Below are 7,724 nucleotides of genomic sequence, written 5' to 3' on the forward strand. Positions count from 1 at the left end.
ATCCCTATCCTCACTTTGGGCAACGCCCTATTGGGTGACATTATCACCCGAGTGGGCCTGAGCATCAGTTGCCATTTGCAACTCTTTCCTGTGAACATCTCTTGATACACCCTTCTTCGCCTTGGTGATCGAGGCGTTGTAGCACTCCCTCACTTCCCACTGATTTCCCAATACGCAACATGTCCCTGCGTCTGTTGGGAATTTTATGGTGAGGTGCCATATCGAGGTGACGGCTCGTAGGTTGACCATAATCAGTCTCCCAATTACAGCATTGTATGCTGAAGGACAATCAGCAACTATAAAAGTAGTGAGTAATGTCCTATTAGCAGGTGCAGTACCTGCTGTAACTGAAAGCCTAATTGACCCTATTAGGGTGAGCCCTTCACTAGAAAAACCATAAATGGTTTGGTTGCATGGCTCCAGGTCTTTGACGGACAACTTCATTCTTTCCAACGAAGATTTGTATAGGATGTTAACCGAACTTCCTGTGTTGACCAACACCCTTTTCACCATCATGTTGGCAATTTGTGCTAGGCATCATCATCAGAGAAGGTTATCAATTCCTCCTCTATACGAGCCTTTTTTGGTGCTCGATCTTCCACACTCATCATCTCGATGTCCTGGTTGTGGCGTAGGGTTCGAGCGTATTGTTCCCTTGCCTTCCCACTGTCTCCTGTAAGATGTGGGCCTCTGCAGATGGTGAGTAAAGTGCCTGCCACAGGAGCTGGCTGTAGAGGTGGCGAGCGTTGGCGTGCAAGCGCTTGCTCGTTGCCACCTTGAGCCTCTCATTGAGACCCTCATGCGGCTCGCACATATCTTCTTAAATGTCCCTGCTTGATCAGGAACTCAATCTCATCCTTCAATTGGTTACATTCATTGGTGTTGTGCCCGTAGTCATTGTGAAAATGACAGAACTTTGTTGTATCTCTCTTGGAGATATCTTTCCTTATAGGTGCGGGTCGTTTGTAAGGCACGCTTGAGCTGGTCGCCTGGTAGACTTCAGCTCGGCTTTCGACAAGGGCCGTGTAGTTGGTGAATCTCGGCTCATATCGATTGCCTTTGGGGCGCTTACTCTCAGAAGCCGAGGGTTCATTGTTTGCCCGATTTCCACCATTCCTACCATTGATATTCCCGTTGCCTTTGCCGTTGCCATTGGGCTTTTCCGACCCGTTGGCGACTTTGGTGGGTACTTTGGGCCCCTAGTCTTTATTTGGTGATTTCCCTTCGTTGGAAATCGCATCTTCGAGCTTGATATATCGATCAGCCCGATCCAAGAACTCTTGGGTACTTCTTGTTGGGTTTTATGCCCTTAATAAAACCATTTTTCTTATGTAACACGTTATTATTATCAATAAAAGAAGTAGAAATCATTTTGTTTATTCAATTGCATTGTTCGCTTGTTTTATTACATGTTTATTCAATTAATACAAACATTCATAAAATCCTGAACATATGGATAGTTACAATTATGGTGACTAGGTCACAGTGGATTATAGTTGTAATTATATGTTCAAAAGAACAAGTCCTAGATTAGATCAGTGCATTGGATTTTCACTGATTAGGAAATCTACGATATGATCTACTTACACATTAGGAGTGTGATGTCTTGTCCAAGGCATTGACCAAGTAGATATGATCGGATGTATTTGGTTACATCGGACTAGGACCGATATTGATTATTGATTGATAAATAAGTATCGTTGTTATCGAATCTAATCAATATCACAACGTTGACCATAGGTTAAGTCGATCTTAATTCTGAGTGATAATATTCTGCTAATTATATTATTTAAATCTTTTGACTTGTTCGTTACCAGCTTACCCTACGGTCTAGCCCATACTTACATCTTGGAGATTTAGTAATGAAATTGAGTGGGAGTATTATTCATAGATATGAAATCTATAACTTCTGTATGAGAAGTGAAAAGATGATTTCCTTAATTGCTTTGTTCAAAAGGTTAAATGATTGAGATCTCATTTCTGTGATTAAGTTCACGGAAATATCATTTATAAGGAACTTAGTGGGAGTTAAGGATAAAATACTGATGAGGGGTAAAACGGTAATTTTCACCCAGCTTGTTAGTAAGTCATTGATAGAGGATTGACTAACTGTAATGGTTATAACAATGGATAACGTATTAATGCTTTGGAAAATACGTTCTATGAATTCAAGAGTTCAATTCCAAGTCTATAGTGGAGTCACGAGGAATTAATAAGGTAGTGAAATTATTTGTAAATAAATTCACGGTAACTTGTTGGAGCTTGATTTCATGGATCCATGGTCCCCGCATCACCTTTGAGTAAATCATCTAGAATGTCTCAATTAATTGATTTAATTATCAATTAGGATTTTTTTAAAGTTGACTAGGTCAATTTTGGAAAATTTATAGAGATATGAGATTTAGAGAATAAAAGAGAATCTTTGGGTAAATTTATTAATATTGATAAATTGGTGTCAATATAAATAAATAAAAATTAAATCAAGTTTCAAATTATAATTAGTTAATTTGAATAAGGATTTAGTTAATTAATTAAAATAAATAAATAAATAAAAGGTTTTGAATTTAGGCTCAATTGGGATTTAAATTCAAAATAAAAGTATTGGGCCCAAGTCCATTTGTGGGAGCCCAAGGCTTTTATCTTTTTGTTTATTAGTTTAATTAATTCAAAATTTAAATTTAAATAAAGCCCATTAAGTTGTCTATATAAGGAATATGATATCTAGGGTTTTCAGAAGTTAGTATCAGTTAATTCATTGGGTAAGTGAAAACCTAGACACTCTAATCCTTTCTTAGCCACTTTCTCTTCTTCTTTTCTAGATCTCTTTCTCATGTGTTGAGAACCAGCCCACACTAGTTCTAGATTGATCAAAGGCTTGGTGAGGAAGACTGTGTTGCTGATCTAGTTCAATCTCTTGATAATACTCTGCTACAGAAAGGAATCAAGAGTTAGAGAGATTGAAGGAAGGAGTTGTTCCAGTTCTGCTGCGTATTCGTAAGTTTCTACATCATTGTGTTTATGTTAATTTACGAATCTAATGTTCATATGTATGTCGTGTTATTCTATGTTTCTATTATGTGTTTGGAAAAATAATAGGAAGCATGCATCTAGATTTAAATTTTAAGATCCCACACTTCTAACCCCATGCTTTCTGAGGCTACTCAAGAGGGGTGAATGTCGCCCAACTCCAGCAGTTAGAGCCATCATCTTACCTTCATTGCCCACTGTCTTGGCTCCAACTGCAGCTCGCATGAAGCGTTGGACATATTCTTTCAAGGGCTCTCCCTCTTTCTGGCGTATCTTGACCAGCTGGTTGGCCTTTGTGGGGTGTACACGACCCTCGTAGAACTGTCTGTAAAATTCCTTCACGAACATTTCCCAAGATACTATACTAGTAGGAAGGAACTTGAAGAACCATTTCTGAGCGGTGGCAAATAGTGTCGCAGGGAAGATCCAGCAGCGGGCGTCTTCCGACACTTTTTGTATGTCCATTTTGTATCTCAAAATTATTGACGTGAGATACTGGGTCTCCGTACCTGTCGAAGTTTTGCAATGGAGGCATCTTGAACTTACTGGGGGTTTCGGCCGCAACAATCCTCTGTATGAAGGGGGTGCCCCTCCTCCTATCGTACTCGATATGGGACGTTCATCCCCCAACCAGTTGCTGTACTGCCTGGTTCAAAGCATCAATCTGAGCCTGAATAGCTTCTGGGACTGCTGGGGCCGCTGGTGTCGGGGGAGCGTACTCATCGTGCCTCTCACGGCGGTCGTTAAGTACGTCCCTAAGATCATCGTCTCTACGTCTCTGCTCGCTAGCACCTAGCCGACTAAAGACGTTCGGCTGCCTGGGCTACCCCCCAGCGTTGTGGCTAGCTGGCCTATTTTCTCTAGGTGGGGGCCTTCTGCCTCCACCTCTTTCTTCATTTCTCCGGTCAGCATTTCCTCTGCCGGAATCAACTTCATTATAGCTATGGCCATCTCTGAATTGTGGCTGACTATGGTGTGACCGGCTGTTCACGTTATTTCCTCCTCGGGGTGGCATCTCTCGAGCAGCAGGGGGAGTCCTGTGTTGGTCGTTGGGTCCCCGTGCATTGTTATGCCGTGGGGGGCCCCTCACCGCAGAGCCTGACTCTCCGTTCCTTCTGTTGGCAGAAGGATGCTGTCCCCTGCTTCGTAGATTCGGCTCTTCATCCCCTGGGCGTCTAGGGCTGCGGGGTGGTTTCTTGGCCTTATTCTGCCTCGGGCGCTGGGGATTGCCTCGACCAGCCTGAGATGGAGGCTCCTGCTCAGTACCCCTTGGTGGGACATCATCCTGAGCCATAGGCGGCTGCTCCAGCCTTTGAGGGCTTGTTGGCTGGAGCGGAGGGCTTGGATTGGGTCCTCTTTGAGGTGGTGCGCTTGGTGGCTGATATGGTTGGGAGGCTGGTAAAGCTTGAATCCTAGCCAGTTGAATGGATGCTTTAAGGGTGGACATGGAATCCCTCTGCCGACGATCCATCTCAGCTTGCCGCTCACTCAGCTCCTGACGCTGGCGTTCTATTTCTCTTTGTTGTAATGCCATCGTCTCCATAGCATTCTCTTGATTGGCCCTCAGATTAGCCAACTCATCTCGCAATACTCCCAGCGTTGCCCTCAGTGTTTCGGAATCTAATTCCTCCTCATCAAACTCCAAATGAGGTTCATTCTCAGCCACATTTGGGGGAGGAGGTTGGGATGGTGCAGCACCAGCAGCCTGTCCAGTCTTCTTGGATGTTTTCGTCATTAGATTTTTTCACAGTTCTTTCTCAACCTCTCAATGAAAGCACCAGAATGTTGACCCTTGATTTGGCCAACGACACGGAATCAAATGCACGACAAAGTATAAAACAACAATGAGAAAAATGATCTAACAGAAAGGAAGAAAACACCAAGGAATTATAGTGGTTCAGCCCCAAAGAATGGTAATGACCTACGTCCACTTAGTGATATTCTTATTATTGAATCTCAAAGTCATGATCAAAGAACTAGGGTTCTTGAGTTTCACAAACCTTGAATGTATTACAATAAGACGATGCACAATTCATTATAGCTCTTTTTTTCTCTCAATATTTAGCAAAAAGATTCAGGAATCAAAAATCAAAAGTCTCTTCCTTGAGCTATTTCATGCATATTTATAGGCTCAAGGAGGGTTACACATGCCAACGTGCCCTATCTTTCCTTAATAATCGCGTATCAAGATAATAATAAAGAAATATTTAATGCAGTTATTATAAGATTACAGCTTAAGAATGAAATAAATCAGGTTATACGACCAGCCTGGTCGTATCAAAAACTAACCCTGACGATGCGGTGTGCTTCTGGTCGATAGTCGAGCAGTACTTTTGCCACGTGTCAACCACGTGTGAGAAATTCTTGCCATGTTATCAACAACCATTTTTTTGGGTAAACAGGTCTCAATTTGTTTTGTCTAAATTTCCGGAGGTAACTTTGTCTTATATCAGTCGCTTTGTTTTTTAGTGACTCATATTTTGACTTTGTATACAATTTGGCTAGATAATTAACTTGTTGACTGGAAGTAGCCCCTCCCCTTCTATTTCGTTCTTATGTGATTCATTTCACTTGTAAAAAAAAGTTAATAATCAAGATAAAATATATAGGGTTACAATTTGGTTTTACGCGTGGGGATGAATCTCATTCTGCTCACAACTGTATCAAACGATTGTTAATCTTTGAAAGAATATGTACATAAAATTCAAACTCAGAGTATAGTTAATATAAATTAAATACATAAAATCAAAATCCAAAGTACATATCAAGATTTGTCCTAAACCAAATAAAATCCAAAGCCAAAAATATAAAAGATTATCACTACAACAAAAAGGGTGATGCCTCTTGGCCAGTGCTTTCAAAAGACAGGACTTATTATAGATGTCAGACTGTCACCTTAGTCCCACAATTTGGATATAGACATCTGTTTATTTTTTTTGAAGTGTTCCCATCCTACACAGAGGAGACAATTCATTAATTACAAATAAGAATGTAAAGAGAGTGAAATGAATCGCAACTCCATTTCCACATAAAGCAAACCGAGACTTTCTTTTCAAACACAATAAAAAAAAACAAATATAGAATTGCTAACAACATTAACAACTAAGCCTTTGACTACCAAAGATGAAGAACACATAAAGTAAACACTAAAATAAGTCTAATAGACCAACAAAATAGGAGCAATCATCAAACTAACAACTCAGAACAAAAATACAGTCATTCTGCCTAAGAACTGTGTTGTTATACTCAATTTTTTGTTCATCAAAATTAGGTTTAGGGGCATATTTGAACCATTTTACAAAACACAGAATCCAAAAAATAATTTGTCAAAACAAAGGATCCAAACACGTAATGAGTCAAAACACAGGGCTTAAAAAGGTATAAATGTGTACTTTTACTCTTGAAATTATTTCTTACCCAAAAATCACAAAATACCAAAAACAAAACTAAAATCATTAAAATAACTAAAAGCTAACAATTTCTAAGCCTAAGAAAATTAAAAATATATGATCAAACACTTAGATTTTGTTAGTTCTTTAGCAAACACAAAACTAAAACTAAACTAAACTAAACACATAAACAATAAAAATATAAAGTCATGGTCTTGTCAAAAATAATAATCGTGTCAAAGATTGCACAAATATATAATTCCAAGAAAAATCTAGATTCACAATTCTTAGAATTTCAACTTAAGTATGATTACCTCTTAAACCCAATTCTTGTATGTATGTGCACAATTAAATTCACTATATCAATTGCACCTAAATCAATTTATACATGCCAAAACTAATTAAAAGTGTCTCAAATATATAAATTTATTATTAAGAATATCCACTCCATAGGCTTATTATTTAATCATTCTCCACTAGTGTAAGTACACATAATCAACGGATCAATAAGACTTATTAGGCTTGTAATGTATGGCTAAAGTTAATGGTAATGAGAAAGACAATTTAGGTTCAAATCACACCATAGCATACATTTTTCTTCTACTTTTAACCCTTACAAATATTCCCCAACAATTTACAAAATGTTTATTTTTTTTCCAAACATAAATCTCACTATTTCACCCACACTTGAATTATTGCAAGTATTTTTTTTTCTTTCTTTTTTTCATCTTGCAAACTTTTTTTTTCTAGAGGAATAGGGGATTTTATACATTTAAAGCACAACCCTAATACAAAACATTAATCTCAATACCTTCCCTCTTTACAACTCATTCATGATAAATAAACAATCAAGTACTATATCTATGGTGTTACAAGTTTAAAGATAATGATATATTATTATTTTTTCATAAGGCTCATGTATTAGGGTAAAAAAAAAAAAAAAGGGCATCAATAAAGCTCAAAATTGGTAACAAGGGAATAAATAAATAAGGTAGGGTTTTAAGGCTCAACTGGTCCAAAGAAATTTCCTAAATCATATCCTTAATCATATGTTGCTTATAAATTTCGCCTCAGATGATCATCTAATAAGTTCTAGAGTGGTAGAAACTAAACAAAAACTATTATCTTAGCATGCATAAATCTCACTATGTACTAGCAACTAAGCAAATTCAATCATGTGTAAATTTAAAAATTAAGAATCAAATCTAAGAAGTAATAATAATAAAAAAAAGTCAAGCACACAATTCATGCAAAATCTATCATTCTCCTAAAATCATATCAATCACAACTAAAAATCTTATCATAGAC

Source organism: Humulus lupulus, chromosome 2 (assembly GCF_963169125.1).
Source record: "Humulus lupulus chromosome 2, drHumLupu1.1, whole genome shotgun sequence".
In the NCBI taxonomy this organism is placed as follows: Eukaryota; Viridiplantae; Streptophyta; class Magnoliopsida; order Rosales; family Cannabaceae; genus Humulus; species Humulus lupulus.